The 21173-nt window shown below is 49.0% G+C and overlaps 1 long non-coding RNA gene across 1 annotated transcript in view; it reads left to right on the top strand.

Annotated features, from left to right (window-relative positions):
* Positions 1–15054, top strand: part of LOC114907017 — a 47156-nt gene extending 32102 nt beyond the window's left edge. The window contains exons 2-3 of the long non-coding RNA XR_003796604.1: positions 13972–14041; positions 14975–15054. This is a non-coding gene — a long non-coding RNA (uncharacterized LOC114907017). The remainder of the gene's footprint in view (positions 1–13971; positions 14042–14974) is intronic.
* The last annotated feature ends 6119 nt before the right edge of the window (positions 15055–21173 follow it).

Here is a 21173-nt window from a genome sequence, read left to right as displayed (position 1 = left end):
GAGGAGGGGGAGGAGGAGGGGGAGGAGGGGGAGGGAGGAGGGAGGAGGGGGAGGAAGAGAAGGAGGAGGGGGAGGAATAGAAGGAGGAGGGAGGAGGAGGGTAGGGGGAGGAGGAGGGAGGGGGAAGGTGGAGGAGGGTGGAGGGAGGAGTTGGGGAAGGAGGAAGAAGAAGAGGAGGAGGAGGGAGAACAGGAAGAGGGGGAGGAGGAGGAGGAGGAGGAGGAAGAGGAGGAGTGGAGCACCAGTGCATCTGCTTTCCTGGAACAAGATTTCAAATTCTATGCACCGCTCACACTTGGGGGAAACTATGTCAAAACCCTTCTGGACCCATCAGTATAAGATGCCCATGAGTTTTAGGAGTTGGAAACCCAGTAGTTTTAGGAAAAAAAAAAAAACTGTCTTAGTTCTATAATTGGCTCCCAAGGCTCTGTTCAACGATTGTTAAAATACTGACACGAAACCTCCGAGAAAAATCGCTCCAGACCCTATATTTATCATTGTGTCGCTAGACAAGCAGAGGCCTTCCCATGGAGTATCAGCTATGGTATGTTTCAAGGTCAGATAATTAACTTTATTAAGGAAGAGTCAGATTTGCAAAGGGAGCAGGGACTGAGACTCAGGTGTGGTCCATGGACCCTCCCACTGCCCAAAGTGCGTGAGAGGCTACAGGAGCTCCACGAACCTCCTGAAACCACAGATACCATATTTCTAGGTCGGTAGTTCTCACAGCATGAGTCCACAGCAGCAACCTCACCTGGGCATGTGCTAGCAAATGCAGATTCTCAGGCAGTGCCCCAGACCTTCTGAATCGCACACTCGGGGTCTGGGGCTCAGGCATCTGTGCTTTAATGAGGCCTCCAGGGGTTCTGATGCATGCTTCAGTTTGATGGTAGCTAGGGCCGAGCACTATAGAAGGACACAGTGGCCTAGAGTGGGGGTCTTGAGAATCACACTGTCCAGGGTTCAAATCCCAGTGCTGCCACTTAGTAGCTGTGTGAGCTTGGTCAAGTCACTAACCTCTCTGAGTTTCTGTGTCCCCACCTATGAAGTGAAATCATACAAACCTTGGGACACAGAGGGGATTTTTAATCCAACAATGATGATGGGTTCAGTCTTCATCAAATAAGAGCCCTAATGATAATGATGATAAGAATGTTTTGAAGAGGGGAGGGGTGTGAACGGAAGTGTGGTCCGAAAGACAACTCTCCAGGGCGGCCTGAACACCTGAGTGGCTACGGGTAGCATCACCAATGACTAGGGTCTTGGCTAGAGTGGCAGCAGAGAGAGGCATGAAGGCGGGGTTGTGAAAGAGTCATCAGAGGTCAGGTGGAGAGGGGTCGCAAGCAATTCGATTCGCCCAGCAAATATTTCCTGAGCACCTAGGATGTGCCAGGCCCTGTTCTGGACCCTGGGTGTGCAGATGGCAGAGTTCCTGCCCTCGTGGAGTTCATGTGTCTGCAGGAGATAAAGTCGGTGAGCAGGCAAGCGGGAACGCACGAGGATTTCAGCACATGGTCGGTGCCACAAAGAAGGCTGAACAGGGAGGTGGGGCAGAGGGTGACATGGGACAGGCAGGGTGGTCAGAGCAGGTGACATTGAGCTGAGACCTGAATGACGAGCAGGAGCCGGTCAGGAGAAGGTTCTGGGGAATGAACAGAGGGCAGAGTCTGTGCACAGGGATGAGCATGGCGTGCTAGAGGAGCAGGAAGAAGGGGAGAGCCTGGAGAGCGGACCCAAGAGTGTCCAGGGCACCACGGTTCTCACCTCTGAGACCCCACTCCTCCACGAAGGGCCGTGGTGAGGAATTGCCGATGTGATGAATGTAACCAAGCCCGGCACAGGCCGGGCCCTAGGAAATGTCCACCGCTGCCCCGTGATGGCCAGCTCCATACCCCCTGGCACCACAGGAGGAGTTCAGCCAGATATCAAAACCAAAATCAGCTTGGGCATTGGAAATAAGAGTTCTGATGGCTCTGGCCCAATATCAGGTGTTAAAACAAGAGGCACTTTCCTTAAAGCAACAGATATTCCTTGAGCCTCCACCAAGGAGGATGGACATGGGGGACACGGAGAAATGTAAAAGTCCTTGATCCCAGTGCACGTCCCGGCCCTGCTGTTGCCAGCTTGTGGTTCTCCCCGGTCTCCTCTGAGATGGGAGGAGATGTCCAATAATAGTTTAGCTTACAAAGTACTAGGGAGCCAGGCCCCCAGAATGTGCAAGGTGATGGGATCAGAGCTGATCTCTGAGGTAAGTGGGAACCTTCCAGGGATGGAACAGCAGGGAGGAAATGGGGAAAATGAGTGCAGACCACGTGGAGCCTCAGACTCAGTGACTGGAAGGTGATCAGCGAGATTCCCTCCTTAACTTCACTGAGGCTTAGTTTACTCATCTGTAAAATGGGAATAATCTCAGCGGTAGTGGAGGATTACATGGCATAATATTGTACAGCTCTGAGCGTGGCGCCTGAAACGAACTAAGACTCACTAAATGGTAACTGCTATTATTAATATAAATATCGTTGTTGTCATCAGTACTATAACCAGCAGGGGAAGTTATGCCTCAGGGCTGCCTGGAGGGACTCGCTGAGCTGTGAAGCCTCTGTGGCCAGGTGTAGGACCCCGGGAGAGTGGCCCTCTGTCAGCCAGGCCTAGACAGAGCCAGTAGCCCCCGAGAAGAGGGTATGGGCTTTGGAGAGCTCCCGGCTGGTGACAGCAGGGGGCAGAAAGGAGACAAATTGTGGAAAGACTGAATCCTGGAAGACTTCCCAGATTGTTTTGGGTGCTCCCAGAGCCCCTTGCACTTACCTTTAGCACAGGGCACAGGTCCTGATGTGGTGCAGTAATCAGTCCCTTTATCATACTGAGAGCTCTTTGATGTTAAGTCCAGGGAATGACCCATATTCGTACTTCCTGGGTAAGGCACAGCCACGTGGAGAGCAGTGATTGCTTGAATGAACAAATAAATGAACAAACAAACAAAATAAAGAATTAAATCCTAAATGAATGGGAGTAAGTGGGCTGGCTGGTCCAAGGAGGAGTAAATTTAGGGTGGGGACGGTGCGGAGGTATCATGCCTCTCTCCCCTGCTGGAAGGATCTTGGCTTAAGGCAACTGCACCTCTTTTCTTGGACACAAGGGGGCGCCATCACTGCAAACCCCACATTGGGAGGCTGAAGGAATGGGAACACTTGCCAGTAAAACTGACCTGATGCTTCAGTCAGAAGGGACCCAGTCCTTCTAGGGTGCAGATCAGCCTCCCTCAGACTTGAGCTGTCGGCTACAAGAGGAAGAACTTGCTAATGATGACAGTCAGCTTACCACACAGGTGGTGAGCTCGGCATTGCTGCAGGTGTGCAGGCGAAGGCTGGCCTCAAACCTAGGTCTCTGGAGTGAGCCCCAGGCCTTTTCCTGACATACCTGCAGCTGCTGACGCTGCCCAAGGTGGGAGGAACCTGGAAAGCACCCCCAACGCCTGCCTGCCTGCCTGGGAGGGGAAAGGAAAGCCTTTCTGTGGGTCTCCTCAGAAAGTGCCCCATCTCCTTCCCCCGTGCAAACACCTTCATTCTATAATAGCCGAGGAAAGTTTCCCCCAAAGTAGCTTTGTTTCCTTTTTCTTTTATGGAATCATTTCAAATTTTACAGAAAGTTGCAGCAGTAGTACAAAGAGCTTTTCCCCCAAACCATTTGCTAACATGATACCCTGTCACCCCCAAATATTTTGTATTTCTTACAAACAAGGATGCTGTCTACCTCACCACAAGCTCCCACATCAGAATCAATACTTGATTCTTGCCTGAATCAAGTATTAGTGCTAAGACGGTTGCCAAATGGTGATTTTCTGACTCTACCTTTCTTTCTAAATTTATCGATTGGCAATCCAGCCATATGGAAAAGCTTTCTCCTTTCCCATTTACTCACTCATTTATGTGTGGACTCAGTGTGGACGCATGGATTCCCATCGTATTTAATAGGTTATGGTCTATTACGGTGATTGTTTATTTTGATGCTCAAGTGGTCCCAGGTCTGGCCAGCGGGAGCTCCTTCACACTGGCTCCTGTGTCCTTTTCATGTGCCCCCCCCCCACATTCTCTGGATACGTCTTTACTTTCTGGCACAAGATATTGCAGGCTTATCTTGTATTCCTGCCCTTTTTCTCTGTGTAAGAGGACCGTGAATTTATTATCCTGCAGAGGGGCATTTGCAAACTGTGTTGCTCTAACCCGCGGACCCTAAGAAGCCTCACTGTGCAGGAGGGAAGGGGCTGGATGCTGCAGTCAGACTGACCTGGGTTCACATCCTACCACTTACTAACAGTGTTTCCTCGGGCAACTCTTTCAACCCCCATAAGCCTTTCCTCATCTGTAAAATGGGTATAATTTTCCTACAACCTCACAGGGGAAGAAATGAGGGAAACCTCTCCTAAACGTGGGTGGCCATCTCCTGGAGCTCACTTTGCTGCTGCTGTTTTAACACCACCAGCACCAGCAGGTGGCCAGTGGCTGGGAAATTGACAAGGGAATTCCTGGACCCACCGAAGAGGGTACAGAGCTGAGTTAGAGACCCTTACTCAGTTGGGCTCACCAGTGGTATGCTTTACCTATCCAAGTTGCCACTTCTTTCCTCCCAAAAGGACTTGACATTTATTCCCTGTCTTCCAGCACCTTATCATGGGGAAGGATGGACATTTGTAGGAATGAGAAACGTGCACCTGGGATTTTGTGAGGGAGAGCCCTGACATCTTAGAGATGCCCTGAAAGCCCGGCTGCAGGGAAAGCACCTGGCATGCAGCGAGCGCTCAATAATTGACAACTGCTGCTATGCTTCTGCTCTTTAAATGGTCGAATGAGTTTGGGAAATGTTGCATTCTGGAGCATTCTTAGAGATTCATAATGCAGGTTGGGATAATACAGATGCTGGTAATACACACTTAACATTTTGCTTTTGGAAGGTGGGATCTGAGCCTTCCCTATCTCTGAACTCTCCCCAGTGCCAACAGCTCAAAGCTTGTCATATAATAGATGACAGTAAATGCTAAATGGGTCAGCATCCTTCCTCCAACTTGAATCTTCCCACCCACTAACCATTCCTCCTCCTCATTTTCCCATTTTTATGTTATGGACGTGTCTCCTGGTCCCTTTGGCTCAAATTCTCTCCTCCTTCTCCTGTCCTCCACCTTCTGCCTTTCAGTCCCTCCTTTGAGGTCTCTTAAACACATCACGCATCTCTAGCTGCCTCTGTAGTAGTGCAAGCCTCCATAACCCCTTGCCTAACTGTGTCTCAGTCTCCAGTCCCCCACCCCCATGCATTCCAAACCCTGCAGGGAATCTGTTGCCTGGTCCATGCCACCTCTTCAGCCTGGCATTTGAGGTCCACAACCTCCTAGCCCTGTGGGGTGGTCCCGTCCCCACATAGAACCTAGGAAGCCACTTTTTAACCAGTTTTCCCCGAGGAATCCTGCTTCACTGCAGGATATTAATATAGCCACCTCGGTTCTCTTTAAATAAGTCTTTGCTTGGTAGATCCTTTCCTGTCCTTTCCCTTTAAACGGATTTGTATCTGTATATTCAGAGTAGGTTGCTGTAGACAACATATGGTTGGGTCTTGCTTTTTTATCCAGTCTGAAAATATCTACTTCCTAACTGGGGTGTTTATGCTATTTAAATTTTATGTGACTATTGGTAAGATTGGGTTTAAATCTACCATTTTGCTGTTGCTTTCTGTTTGTCCTACCCATTCTTTATTCCCCCCCCTTTTCTGTTTTTTTCTTTCTTTTGCCCAATCAACTATTTTTATGGTTCTATTTTATCTCCCTTGTTGGCTTATTATATGCCCAATTGTTAAGTAGTTGATTTAGGGTTTATGTACTACATCTTTAACTTATCACAGTCTCCATTCAGGTATGCCACTTGTCATGGGATGGAAGAATCTACAACAGGACATTTCATTTTCCCCCTCTTGGCTTTTGAGCTATTGCTGCCATGCATTTTATTCACTTTATTTTGTAAACCCACAATAAATTATTATTTTTGCCTTAAACAGTTAATTATCTTTTAAAGAGATTTTTTAAAGAATATTTCTTATTAACCCATCTGTTTCTCATTTCCAGTACTCCTCATTCCATTGTATGGATCCATATTTTCCATCTGAATATAATTCCCCTTCTACCTAAAGGAGTTCCTTTAACATTTCTTGAGGTGCTTGTGATGGAGTCTGAAAAAAAGGGTCTGAAAAAAGTCTTTTTTCAAAATAACAGCTCCATTGAAACATAATTTACATATAAAATTCACCCATTTAAAATGTAAAATTTGGTGTACAATTCAACAATCACCACTGTCTACCTTTAGAACATTTTTATCACCCCCCCAAAAGAAACCCCATACCTGTTTGCACTCACTCACTCACTCTTCATTCCCCTCGTCTCCCCAGCAACTATTGATCTACTTTCTGTCTCTATGGATTTGCCCACTCTGGACATTTCATATAATTGGAAACACATAATGTGTGTCACTTTATGTCTCACTTCTTTCATTTAGTATGTTTTTGAGGTCCATCCATGTTATAGCATGAATCAGTACTTCATTTTTCTCATGGCCAAGTATTCCATCATAGGAATATTCCACATTTTGTTTATTTATTCATCAGTTGATGAAGATTTGGGTTGTTTTCACTCTTGGTTCTTACAAATAATTCTGTTATGTATGTACATGCTTGTAAAAGTTTTTGTGTGGAAATTTGTTTTCAGTTCTCCTGGGTATATACCTAGGAGTGGAATTGCTGGGTCATATAGTAGCTCTATATTTACCCTTTTGAGGAGCTGCCAGACTTCTTTCCATAGCACCTGTGCCATATCACAATCTCATCAGCAACGTACCAGTTTTCCATATCTTCACCAACCCTTGTTGTTTGTTCTCCTTCATTTTTGAAAGACATTTTCACTGTGGGTGGAATTATAGGTTGACAATCTTTTCTTTCAGTACTTTAATCATGTTGTTCCACTTTCTTCTAGCTTTCATTGTTTCCAGTGAAAAGTCTGCTGTTATTCTTTTCTTTCCATTGTTTCTCCATACACAGTGTGTGCTTTCTCTCCTGCTGCTTTTAAGATTTTCTCTTTATCACTAGTTTTAAGCAGTCAGATTATGGTGTAGTTTTGTTTCCTCTGCTTGCAGTTGGTTGAGTTTCTTGAATCTGTGGATTAATAGTTTTCATCAACATTTTAAAATGTTTGACCATTATTTCTTAGAACATTTTTTTTTTTGGTCCCTCTAACAACCTCTTTTTTCTTTCCTTTGAGGACTCCAATTATATGAATATTAGGCCCCTTGTTTCATAGCTCACAGGTGCTTTATTCTCCCCCCCTTCTTCTTCCTTCTCCTCCTCCTCCTTCTTCTTTTCTCCCTGTATTTCATTTTGGGTAGTTTCTACTGCTATTCATAAAGTTCACTAATATTTTCTTCTGCTGGAACTAACTTGCTGTAAATCCCATCCATATCCCAGACATTCTACTTTTAATCACTAGATGTTTGATTTGGGAGTTTTTATATCTTCCATATCTCTCCTTTACATGCCTATTCTTTCCTTTATCTTCTTGTTACATACAGAGTATTTTCAAATAGCTGTTTTAATATTATTCTACCAAATCTCTCACCTGCATTATTTCTGGATCTGTTTCAGTTGGATTCGTTTTCTCCTTAGTATGGCTCACATTTTTTCTGCTTCTTTGCATGCCTAGTAATTTTTTTAAAAAGTTATTGTGGATTTAATGTTGAGTGACGAATTTCTTGAATTTTCTTTAAATCTTTTTGAGCTTTGTTCTGAGATGCAGTTAAGTTAGCAGGAAACAGTTTGATACCTCTGCAGCTCACCTTTAAGCTTTGTTGTGTGGAAACAGAACATCCTTTAGTCTAGGACTAATTTGACCCCACTACCAAGGAAATAGCCTTCTGAGTACTCTACTTGTTGCCCTGTGTGTGAGAAGGTCTTCCCTGGCTGGATCTTAGGTTTGCCTATTTGAACTTAGTATAAGTAGAGTCATGGGATATAGCTTTTTGTGTCCAAGTTCTTTCATTCAACGTTATGGTTGTGGGATTGTTGTTACATGCAGTAGTAAATGTTTTCCATTCAGTATTTGTGAGTATACCACAATTTATTTATCTATCCTACTGTTGATGGAAATTTAGGTTGTTTCTAATTTTTATCTATTTTGAATAACACTGCTTCGTTTTATCTTTCACATTTAGATCCAGAGTCCAGCTGGAATTAATTTTTGACTGTGGTGTAAGGTAGGCATCTGGGCTCATTCTTCCCCATGTGATTACTCAGTTAATCCAGCTCTGTTTGTTGAGATCTATCCCATTCCACTGGCCTATTTGCCTACCTGGGTTTTAATACCACAGTCTTCATTACTGCAAGTTGATCATATATCTTGATATCTAGTAGTGTACATCTTCTAACACTGTTCTTTCCATTTGTTACCTTTTGCTGTTGCCCATGATCACATACGTGATCAATTGAGGTGAGCTCTGCTTAAGCTGTGTCTGCTTCTTGCTCAGTCCACCATGGATGTGAAGCTCAGTTTCTTCTCCTTGTAAACCAAAACACTGGTAAAACTGATTGTGCCTGAATTCTCTACTATGGAAGCCTCCCAGTGCTCACACCTGCAGTCTCTTAACCCACACTCCCCGCATACATCTGCATTTGAGACTGAGACTCTGGAGTCTGACTATCCTGAGGTTGAATCTTACCTCTGCCACTGTGAGGCCTGGGGCACAGGTTGGACATGGGGCAAGTTGCTCCTTCGTTCTGGGCCTCGATTTCATCATCTTTAGAATGGGAGAGGTCATAGTACCTAACTAACAGGGTCATTGTGAGGACTAAATAAGATTATGTAAGATGTTTAATACATGGAGTAATCGACAGGTGCTATCATCGTCATCATCGTCTTTATCATTATTGCCCCATAGTCCCTCCCAACCTGTCACCAGGAGGGGCCAGACCCCAAGCTGACCATCCTGCTACATTCACACTGATCATGTGGTCCCTTCGAGAACTGGGCTTCTGCTATCCTCTTGGGTCAAGGCATGCCCTAACCTGTGACCCATCTCTACCACCGTCCTCACAATTCCCAGTTACCCAGCTCTCAGCCCCAGAGACTCAGTCCCTGTCTTCTCCCATGTGCTGTTCTGGGCCCAGCTCTGGACAAGATTTCAAAAATGAAGACAAATGTCACCTCCATGGAGAGGCCTTTGCTCCCCACATCCCTGTCCCGTGAGTCTCTCTTCCTGCTTTATTTTTCCTTGTGACACCTAATGGTCCCTGCCATTAGATCACATATTTCTTTATTGGTCGTCCATCTTTGCCACTAGATGGAACCTCAGTGGGGGCAGGGACTTTGTTTTGTCATTGCTGTGTCTCCAGCACCTTGAGCAGTGGCTGGCACATAGTAGGTGCTCAATAAATATTAGTTGATTGGATGGATGAGCCGTTTTTGCCAATGTTATTCATCCATTGATTCCATCAATACTTGCCCAGCACCTACTGTGTTTCTGGGTCTTGGCATTTGTTATGAGTTGAATTGTATCCCCCAAAAGACATATTGGAGTTCTAACCCCAGTACCTCAGAATGTGACCTGATTTGGAAACAGGATCGTTGTAGATATAATTAGTTAAGATGAGGTCATACTGGGGTAGGGTGGGACCTTACCCTTACATGGGAGAAGGCCATGTGATGATGAGGGTTCGGGTTGAAGTGCTGCAGCTGCCAGCCAAGGAATGTCAGTGTTTGCTGGCAAACCACCAGAAGCTAGGAGGAGGCAAGGAAGGATTCTCCTCTGTAGATTTCAGAGAGAGCATGGCCTTGGTTTTGGACTTCCATCCCCCAGAACTGAGAGAGGATAAAATTTTGTAGTTTAAGCCACCCAGTGTGTGGTACTTTGTACTTAGTTAAGAAACCAATACAGCATCCCTCTACTCATTTGCCTAACAGGACACCAAATCCTTACCCCTGCCTGGAAATCCCCATTCAGTCAACATACTTGATTTCCAGTGACAGACACCAGGAAAGGATTAAGCAGAAGAGGACCTCAGGCAGTATATGGAATCTCCTGGAAGGCTGGAGAGGGGGTCTTTGGGAGTGGGCTGGGATCAAGGGAGGAAGACACTGGAAACATCCCAAATCCAATCATAGGATCCATTGGGTGTGCGGTAGGCAGATTATACAGTGGCGCCAGTGACCCCCACCTCTTTGTATCCAAGCCTTGTGTATTCCCCTCTGGAGTGTGTGCTGGGTTTAGTGACTCACCTCTAATGAATAGATTATTGTAGAAAGTGATAGGGGCATGTTAATTCTTACATTCAGTTATAAAAAGGCTCCTGATTCCTCTCTTGCTCTCAAGTGCTTGCTCTGCTGGAAGGCAGACGCTGTGTTGAGAGCTGCCCCGTGGAAAAGCCACAGCCACTGAGGAACCAAGGCCCTGCATCCAACACCCTCTGTGGAACCAAATCTTGCACCTGAATGATCTTGGAAGCTGATCTTTTCCTGGTGAAGCCTGGGGCCCTGGCTGATACCTTGATTGCAGCCTCATGAGAGACCCTGAGCCAGAGGACTCAGCTAAGCAGTACCTGGATTCATGACCCACAGAAACAATGAGATCATAAATGTGTGTGTTCTTTTAAGCTGCTCAGTTTGGGGTAATTTGTTATGCAGCAGTAGATAACTAGTACAGAATGCAACCACTGTGGAAAGCTCTGCTTGCTAGCCTGATAATCTGTGCTTTCCTCCTGCCCCTTCAGGATGAATCACCTACTCTGTCTGCTCCTTTGTTCCCTCACTCCATATATAAAAACTCCTAAGTGGGAGCATTTGATTGGTGGAATTTAGGTCATGTGCTTAGAAAAAAAAATACAGATGCTGTATGGACAGAAAAAAAAATCTCTTCTTTAGGTTTCCTGCTTACATGCTTATAGTAACCTTGACTTCTTCTTAGCACTTATTAATTAATGGATCTATGTCACTAAGTCGCTAAAGTCTTGTCCACTAAACTGTAGGCTCCCAGAAGGCAGAAACTGTCTGTTTTGTTTGTTACTCATTCCGTTGCACCTAACACGTGGCCTGACCCATAGTAGGTGCTCATTAAATGCTTGATGAATGAATGAATGAATGAGTGAATGAAAGCTTGACACCTCTCACTCTAGTTTATACACGTTGTCTTCTCAACATGGAGTGATATCTCTGAGACTTTCCTTATCACAAGAATCAGCTGGGATGCTTCTTTAAAATGCAGAATTATAGGCTCCATCACAAGTCTGGGATGAGGCCCAGAAAACTGTAATTTAACAAGCCCCCTGTGTTATTTAAGTAGCTGGGAGCTATAACATCACTTATCTCTAAGACCCGGTGCCCCTCAGCCCAGCTCACCACTAGCTGAAACCCAGCTGGATATTTTGTAGTCTTCTTCTCTGGGACAAGTGACCCTCATTTCTTTCCTCTTTCTCTGGACCTGCTGATCGCCCCCTTTAGTCACCTGCAGGGTCTTCTTTGCTTCTCCTGATTTCTCCATGACCTTCAAGCACCAGTCCAGCCATGGACATGGAGGCGCTTTTATGCAGGAGTGTGTGTGGGCATCTCACTCATGGGCAGCACTGGGTTATGGGACTCATTCGATACTGGGTTCAGGGGATGGCCAGAAAAGATCTGGTCCCTGAAGATGGGCAGGAAAGACAACGCTTATAAAAGCAATCCATCTGCTAAGTGCCAGATGAACAGTAGGGATGGTAAGTGCCACAGGGAGTAATGTAGGGAGTGAGGCCAAGAACGGAAGCATTCAGGGAGGTCTGCATGGAAGATGAGTATCCTCAGCTGGGCCTCAAAGAAAGATGCTTGAATCCAGTGAAGAAGTAATGAAAAGGAAAAAAGAAAAGCAAAGAGTATACCAGGCAGGAGGGATTGAGTGAGGACAGCTGTGGGGTTGAAAATGGCCAGGGCAAGCGTTCTGGCTAGCTATTACCACATAATAAATCACCCCCAAATTTAGTGGCTTAAAATAGTAACAATTAATTTATTCTCTCTCATGGTTTTTGTGGGTCAGGAAATCAGGAAAGGCCCAGCTAGATGGTTCTGGTTTCGGGTGTCTCATAGGGTTGCAGTGAGAGGGAGAGAGTGGCTGAGCTGGGACAGTGGGGGCGGGGCTGGAGCAGCTAGAAGCTAGCCTCCCTCTCCCTTTCTCTCTCTGTCTCTCTCTCTCTCTCTCTCTCTCTCCATTCACGCAGTCTCAGGGCCTCTCCTGTGGACTGTCTGCATGGGCTACTTTGGGCTTCCTCACAGCATGGCAGCCTCAGGGCCATTAGCTGGCTTACATAGCAGCTAAGGGCTCCAAAGGTGACCGTCTAAAGAAACCCAGGTGGAAGCTATAATGCCGTTTAGGACCAAGCCTCAAAGTGAAATGTTGTCTCTGCTGAACTCCGTTAGTCAAAACAGTCGGAGAAGCCCACCTAGTTTGAAGGGGAGGGGACATAAACCCCGCTTCTCAATGGGAAGAATGTCAGCGTCACATTATAAGAAGAGCGCGTGGGCTGGGAGATACTGTTGTGGTCCTCTTTGGAAAATACAATCTATCACAGTTTAAGGAACATGCAGACCGTCTTGGTTGTACCAAGAGGTGTCAGTTTACCTGGGCTAAGGAATGCCCAGGTGGCTGGTAAAACGGAATTCTGATTGTGTCTGAGAGGTTGTCTCCAGAAGAGATTAGCATTTGGATTGGTGAATTGAGTAAAACAGATTGCCTTCCCCAATGTGGGCGGGCACCAGCCAATCCTTTGAGAGCGCAAATAGAACAAAAAGGCAGGGGGGGCTTCCCCGGTGGCGCAGTGGTTGAGAGTTCCCCTGCCGATGCAGGGGGCACGGGTTCGTGCCCCGATCCCACACGCCGCGGAGCGGCTGGGCCCGTGAGCCACGGCCGCTGAGCCTGCGCGTCCGGAGCCTGTGCTCCGCAACGGGAGAGGCCGCAGCGGTGAGGGGCCCGCGTACCGCAAAAAAAGAAAAAAAGCTCCAGACAGTAAAGTAGAAAGAGTGCGGGCCCCGCCGGCAGAGAATGGGTTCGAAGTCCAGCAGGGCCGTCTGCTAGGAGTGCGACTTCGGGTGAATCACTTCATGCATCCGTCTCTCTGTCCATCTGTCCATTCAGAAAGCGTTTCTTGAGTGTCAGTGCTTTGCCTGCAAGTGAGTTCTGTGCTGAGGATTCATCAGTGGGTAGGGCAATCCCAGCTCCTGCCCTCGTGAAGCTTAGTCTCTCGGGGAGGACAGATGCTGAGCACGCAGTGACCTGCCGGCTGTGTGTTCATGGTGGAGGAACAAGACGCTGACCCAGTGGGTCTTGCTTCCCCCACTGCACATTTGGAAATGTCTACAGATGCTTTTGGTTGTAAAGCTTGGGGGGTGCTACTGGCATTTGTGGATAGAGGCTGGGGGTGCTGATAAACATCCCATAATACACAGGCAGCCTCCACAACTAAGAATTGTGTAGATCAAATGTCAAAAGTGCCGCCGAGGTTGAGAAAGACTGTGCTGTAGGAATGCATGGGGGGGGGGGGGGGCCTCAACGAGTGGGGGGGGGGGTGGGCAGCAGTCAGGGAATGCTCCCTTGAAGAAGTGACATCAGAGACCTCAAGGACGGGTTAGCCAGGTAGTGTGTATGTAGGTGGAAGGGGAGCTCGGAGAGTGGAAGAGTGTTCCTGGCAGAGGGAACAGCATTGCAAAGGCCTGGAGGCAAGAGAGAACAGGGCCCCTGAGGAACTGAGGAAAGTTCATTGCTCCTGGGATATAGAGAGTGGAGGGGGTTCAGGGGACAGATAAGATGGCATGTGTGAAGCACATACTACAGGAAGCGCTCAGGGGGCCTGAGCGTTTCCCATGCCTTATCTCACTGAATCCTCACGGCAACCCTCTAAAGTATGTGTTATTGTTTTGCCCTTTTACAGATGGTTCAGAGAAGTGAGAAGTGGATGGTCACGATGTTTTTGTTGCCGTAAAGTCCAGCATCAAACACATGTAAGTTCAGGCACCAAGGAGGGGCTTGTGTTGTGTTTGTTGATTGAGTGAGTGAGTGACAGAATGAGTAAAACAAGCACATATCTGGGGGTCCTAAAGTGGAGCTGGGCTAAACAGAAATGACTGTCCCGTGGGGCCTGGGAATTGAGGCGCAGCCACAACTGTCCTTGAGACAAGCAAGGAAGTGTCCCAGCACCCAGGTGTGCTTCACCTGCAGGGCCCTGAAAGTCCCGGCTTCTCTCATACCTTCCTCCCCCCTAGATGAAGAACACGTCCCAAAGGCCACCTACATCCTCAGCTCCCTGTTCTGTCACATCATCATGGAGGGATGTGGAATCGGGCTGGCACAATCTGCTTCTCAAAGGCCACATCGCTGCGGTGGGGTCACCTGAGGATGCAGTGACCTACATTGTGCCTTTTGACGACATGGCCTTTGGCATCCTCAGCCACCCAGGAGGAGTTGGCAAAAGCGCAGGTTCCCAGACCCCATCCCAGACTCTGGGGGCAGGATGATCTAGCAGTCTGTAGGTTGTAGATTTTCACAATCTCCCCGGATGACTTTTAGGCAGGCTAATGTGTGGGAAATGGCACCACGAACCAGCAAAACAGCCAGCATTTTGGTGGGCAGCCTGCGTCTCACAGAGGTCCCAGCATGTCGTGGCGCTGGCTGCATCTGCTGAGATCTGACTCTGTGCCAGGATCCAGGCTGAACCCTCACTCAGGGATCCGCAGGACATGCTCATTGGACAGATGAGGAAACTGAGACCCAGTGCATTGAAGTACCTAGCCATCCAAGCAGGATCTCTGGCTCAAAAAATAAGACCTCATTAAACACAGGTGCTGAAACCTGTTTGTGGCCTGAAGGAGATAATTTGGTTGAGTTCACCTTGCTGGATGGTGAAATAGCCCAGCTTTTCCTCTTTTTTCCCCCAGGTCATTTACTCAAGAGAAAGTCCTGTGGAGGTTATTGGAATGAGCTTGGGGAGGTGGTGTGAACCCCAACTCCAAGGGAGGAATGGAAGAGTCAGAGGGCAGGTAGGTCAGAAAACTCCAGTGAGGAGCTGGAACAGGGACCCAGCAAGGCTGGCACCCTTTGTCGGGGAGGTGATTGTCTGGGACCTCCAGGCAAAGCCGTCTTGTACCCAAGAAGCAGAATGATGGCAGTAAGCTTGTGTGTAAACACAGGATCTTTGCATAGCTGCAAAGAATGAGCCCACTGGGTTGGGTCCAAGCCCCAGAAATGCCTCCAGAAATCCTTGTCTGGCACCAGACAGTGTGTTGAGAAGGATGCATTGGGGTGGCATTGAGGGCTTTGGGCTGGGGATCCAGAGAGCTGAGTGACTTCCGGTTTGTTCCCTTTGCTGTGTGAGCTTGAATCAACATCCGTCCCTCTCTGAGCCCGTGTTTCCCTGTATGATGTTGGGTTTGAACCAACTGCTCTCTAAGGGTCTTCTTGTTCTAGACTAAATTCTTAACCTCAGGGCCTGACACAGAATAGCTGCTCAGTAAATCTGCGTTAAATAAGTGGATGTGCTTCTCCTCCTCCTTTGTTGGAACCGAGGTTGGCGTGGTATTCCACTCCTTCTGCCCACTCCTTCCCCACACATACAGACCTTCAGTGGTCAAGTGCTTTCTCTAGCGCCTGTGTGCAGCCTGTTTGACCCTCCGTCCTCCAGGCCACACCATCTGGCTGAGTGCCCCAGCTTCTTACTGCCCCTCCCTCCCTCCCGCCACCTGCAGCTTGTCCCTTTCGACCCAGCCCCCTGCAGTGCAGCCAGCGGGGTCTCCCTAGGACGCAGTCAGAACCAGCACATCCCTCTCCCCAAACCCCAGCTGCCCACGGCCTGCCCACTGGCGCCTCTCCCCGGTGACCCCACATTTGGCCCCAAATCGCCTTTCAGTCTAGTGCCCACCATTCTCTCAAAGCCTGGCCCCTTGGAGTTTCACAGCTCACCTGAGGAAGCTGGGAAGAGCAGGGTAGGATGAGGCCACTTCACTGTGGGCCCACGTCTCCAGTAGCACGTGGCTCTGCGATTGACTGGTCCGCAGTTACGTGTACGGTGCCTCGGCAGCTACGCCCGTGATGCAGGACACATCACAATGTTATAACTGATGACCCATGGGTGAGGGTGACGGGGCAGGTGCAGGGAGCACCAATGTTGGGCCCTTTTTTTTTTTTTTAATATTTATTTATTTGGTTGCACCGGGTCTTAGTTGTGGCTCGCCGGTTCCTCAGTTGTGGCATGTGAACTCCCAGTTGCAGCATGCATACGGGATCTACTTCTCCGGCCAGGGACAGAGCCCGCCCCCCTGCCCCCCGCCCCCCGCACTGGGAGCGCGAGTCTTAACCACCGCGCCACCAGGGAAGTCCCTACTGGGCCCTTTTGTGGTCAACCCGAAGACGACAGAGCGTAGATCTGCGGGCAGAGCAGCCAGTGGGGAGCTCAGCCCTGTTTGTTGCGGCTGCTTCACTGACGAGTTATGCGGCTGCGCGAATCACTCAGCCTCTCTTAACCTCAGTGTCCCCATCTGCACGTGGGGCTGGTGCGACTCACCCCTCTCAGGGTTGCTGGGAGGATTGCCCAAGATAATGGGCCTGAGGTATGCGGGTGCTTTGCCTGTGCTGGATTCTGTTGTGGGGCGTCACCACGGAGGGCTGGCCCCCGTCCAGAGCCCGTGATCTCTGAATCCTTTCACTTTCAGCTGCTCCCCATAATGGCCTGCGTGGCGAGGCTGAGTTTCCGATTTTGGCTCGAGGCAAACATCGATCTGGGGTGTGCTTTGTGAGGGTGGATGAGTGGACACCCAGCCACTCTCCAAATTGGATCTTGGCCTTTAAATGATTAATGTATTGAGGTTGCAAATAGTACCGTATGTCCCAGTGCCTCCGGGATGCTTGGGGAAAAGTCCGGTCCCCCTCAGCACATTGGAACAGGAGGCCCGAGGCCAGAATATGGTTCTCTTTGCTAAATTTAGGGCTGGGCACTCCTTCGTGTAAATAGGACGCTGCAGTGTTGGAGGTGGGGCCTGTCCTCTCTTCTGTTCAGGTGGGTTTGTGGTTTTGTTTCCTTCTTGGTGGACTGGAAAGAAGCCTGGGTTAGGAATTGAGATGTGGACTTGGGTTTTGACAGTCTGTCCAACTGGTTGTGTGACTTCTCCAAGTTTTGTCCTCCCACTTGCAGAATGGAGACATCAATCTCGCCATGGAAAAGCTCTTTGGGAACTAGGAAGCAAGCACGGGGCAGGCACTCCTGGGTTTGGTGGTAGACTCTGTGCACTGAATAAAAATGGCATGGGGCCATCTACATCTACCTGCTCTCATGCCCACAGAGGGGGCATAATGGGATGTCAGTTAGCTCTGAGCTCATGCTTGTCCCTGAGTCCAGGGCAGAGCCTCTGGGTCTCAAAGATGCTCCCCTTCCTATCTTCATCCCTTGGTACCCACAACAGGCCCAGCACATAGTAGGCGTTCAGAAAAATGGTCATTGGATAGATGAGGGCACCGCTGCAGTACTGAAGGCTGATCATCCACCCATCCCCACAAGGAAAATGCACCGCGTGAAAACATCCCAAATAAACCGAATCTTGCCTGTAGGCGACCCCCGTTCTGTGATCCTCTGAGGCCAGGGACAGTGGTGTGGAATTACATTTTATTCATTTAATTTAGATGCCTCACCCTAGCTCTACCCACAGAAACATCCATTAGAGCGAGCAATGCCTGGAAGGTCTTTGTATGAGGACAGAGCTGACAGGTGCAGACTGGTAGGAACCCCTGTGCCCTTGCCACCTCCAGGGCTGCAACTGTCACCTCAAAATCTTGGAACAACCAGGCCCCTGCGTTCAGGGTCTTTCCCTTTTGTTTCTCCCTCTAGTCTGGCTCACTGGTTTGCAAACTTGACTGGACCTAACAGTAACCCACACAAAGTTCTGCTTTCTAAAGCATTGCAACAGTTAGGATTTTCCAAGGACAGTTTGAGACTGGGTCACACGCCCATCCCAGGCCCCGTCTCCCCTGCCACTGCATTAGGCACGATTCTGCTGTGTACACACCCTTTGATCACTGCTGTAACCTTGGCACCTGGCGCAATGCTTGGCATGTATCATGTACGATAACTGCCCAATAAATGTTGCTTGGTTTACCTGGTATATTAATTAATGAAGCAGAAGAACCTCTGAAATCTCAGTGGCTTCATATTAAAAAGGTGTATTTCTTGCTCATGCAGTCTCTTCCCCATCTGGTGGCTCTGGGACCTCGTGGTTCTGTCATCTCCACTGTGGCCCCACAAGTGTCCTGTGGCACAGAGGGAAGAGGAGGGGGGCAGGGCGTCGGCTTTTCTCTCTTTCAGCCCAGAAATGCATATATCCCCGTGGCTCGTCTGCCAGGGCTGGTCGCACAGCCCCAAGTCAATGGCAAGGAAGGCGGGCAAATGGAGGGAGCCCCCTGGGCTATTAGGAGCCTCCCCACTGCTGCACCACAGCCGAGGCTCCACCCGCAGATGGCCCTTTATGATCCAGCTCAGGCTCACCGGGCCGCTGAGCGTGCCTGGAACCGTCCGAGGCTTTGGCGGCTCCTCCCTCACACCCTCCTCCAGCACTGCAGGGACGGAGAAATGAATAACTCCACTCGGCAGATGAGGAAGCTGTGGCTCAGTGTGGTTGACCACTTGTCCAAGATCACACAGCCACCAAGGAGCAAAACCAGGACTCAAACACAGATCTGTTTCTTAACTCCAACCCCAGTGCTTTCTCCACCTTGGTCCAGATGTCCTGTGGGTACAATGGTCCAGGGGCTTCAAGGCAAAGAAGGGATGAAACCTGAGACTCTCCAGGAACATGGGTCGGGAGAGACGGGTAAATGGTCAGATGGGGGTGGGCAGCGGCCAGAGGACTACGTGTACTGCCAACTTCACATCGTGTTGTCCGGGAAGGAAGCCCAGGACTGGGGAAAATGGCTACTTGCACGATGAGAGGTGAAGAAAGGAGGTGCCTTATAAATGTGACTCAATTTATTGGACACTCCAGAGAGTCATTTAGATTTTGCCTTATCTTTGAGAAATGAGGACTGTCTCTGCATGCCCTCAGGTTTTTTTTGAAATGAACATTTCCTCCACCCCACAGAGAACTTGTTATTCAGATGGATTTTTTTCCCCCATCACCTTCTTTTTTGGTCTAGTTGAATGCCAGAGGGGATAATAAATATATACAGTAGGAAGCAAAACAAAAAAGAAAGAGGGGCGGCCTCACTTTTCAACAAACTACCTTAAACAAGTGGGTTCAGACTTGTTGACATGTCTTTATCTGCTCTTCACAAACCTTTAAGGGGAGCAATGGAGTCGGTGAAGGGGTGATCCATTTTTATCTTGGGGAGCCCTGTCCGTAGCCCCGATCACATCCTCTCTTCCGGTGGGTGTTAGCCTTGGTCAACAGCCACCCTGCCCAGGCCTGTCTGGAAGCCTGGGGGGTCAGCTCTGTTAGGCAGCTTTGCTGAGTGACTCAAGGAAGACCATCTGGTCACCAGGCAGCTCTGACTGTGAGAACGTTCGCCTTCCTACTGACTCCACATCTGCCTCCCTGGCCCTAGACTTACACCCCCTAGTTCTGCCCCGTTCGTCTTTCCCGGGACAATCTACAGGGGCACCTGTTTTATCAAATTTCTCACTTAGTGTATAAAAAGTAGGTCATTGATGTGTTTCGCAGAACCTGAAGCCTTGAACATCAAGACTTTTCAGGTTGTGTTACATCAGGTCGTAGGTGGCTGCCATCACCAGGGAAGTGTGGAAGCCCGGAGGACAGGACTTAGTTCCTGCAGCCACACACGTGGCCTCGGTGTACATGTGTGTTGGTTGTGGAGGGGGTGTGGAATGGCAGAAGCTCTCCCAGAAATGCATCGCTCTCACTCTGATCAGGTCGTAGCCTGCTTAAGCCCACCCACCGCTCCTGACACCCTCGGGATGGAATCCAGCCATCCTCATGGGACTTCTGAGGCCTCTCCTGAGGGGAAATGGCGCTTCATCTCCCGTTATACAAGCTCCCACTTCATCCTGCAAACACTGAGTTGCTCGAGTCGCCTCCACGCACCGCACTCCCTCCCCTCCTGCTGTTCCTGCTGCCTGGCGCACCCTTCCACCCACTCGTTCGTGTGCACACGGCCCTGTGCAACTCCTACTTCTCACCCAAGATTGAACTCCAGCTCTCCTCCTTCCGGAAACCTCTTGGGTCGTCCTGGACTAAGGTAGCATACTTTATCTGTCCTGGCTGGTCTCAGTCTCGCTTGGGCCTGTGAGCTCTGGACCTGGAGGAGAGGATTTCCTTCCAAGCAGCATGGGGCCCAGTTCCCAGGAGCTCAGCAGACAGGTAATGACGCAGTGGAGCCTGCACATCCCCCAGGGTAGCTCACGTCTCAGATTCCATCATGCAAGTCCACAGAAATACAGGATTTGGTCCCTGGCAGCTCTCAAGCTCAGGAGACTGCTGGGTCCACAGTCAACAGAAAGATGCCTGTTTTGGGTAGAAAGTACAGGAAGAAGGCCAAGAGGACAGAGGCCATCAGGACTCATTCTCTTCTGATTTGCTTTTCTTGAAAGGATAGAACAGTATTAAAGGAAAATAATGAAAATAATGAAAACGAGAAAATGAAAACGAGAAAATGAAAAAAATGAAAACGAAAACTGTTTTCGTTCTCTATCTTTTCTTCTCGTTCTTCACATTTATACATAATTTTATGTGGTTGTAATCAAGGTGTTGGCAAACTTTGCATTTCCCCTCCTAAGGTTTTCCCCCAGGGGGCCTAGCCTCAGGCTCCACCCCAGGGAGATGGGGTGGGGTATTTCACCATCTGCGGCAGCCCCTTTTCCGGGCCCTCCCCTCCTAGAGCTTGGGCTCTGGCCCTGTTCCAGGCCTCACCCCAACTCCTCCTCTCTCCACCCTGCCCCTGACACCCCAATACCATCACCCTGGCTATATCCTAAGGGGGAGGGACTCGGCACATATGGAGCATGCTCAGTGTGTTACCAGGAAAAGCCCATTTTGTGCTCACAACAGCCCTGCAAGGTAAGCACGATTTCCCCTGCCTACAGGTGTGGAAACTGAGGCTCAGAGGGGAGGCATCTTGCCTACCAAGCAGGCCTTCCCA

This window comes from Monodon monoceros, unplaced genomic scaffold, assembly GCF_005190385.1.
Source record: "Monodon monoceros isolate NGI ecotype Baffin Bay Population unplaced genomic scaffold, NGI_Narwhal_1 Super_Scaffold_3, whole genome shotgun sequence".
In the NCBI taxonomy this organism is placed as follows: Eukaryota; Metazoa; Chordata; class Mammalia; order Artiodactyla; family Monodontidae; genus Monodon; species Monodon monoceros.
Note: the sequence above shows the minus strand (reverse complement) of the source record. Positions and strands in the feature narration are given on the sequence as shown.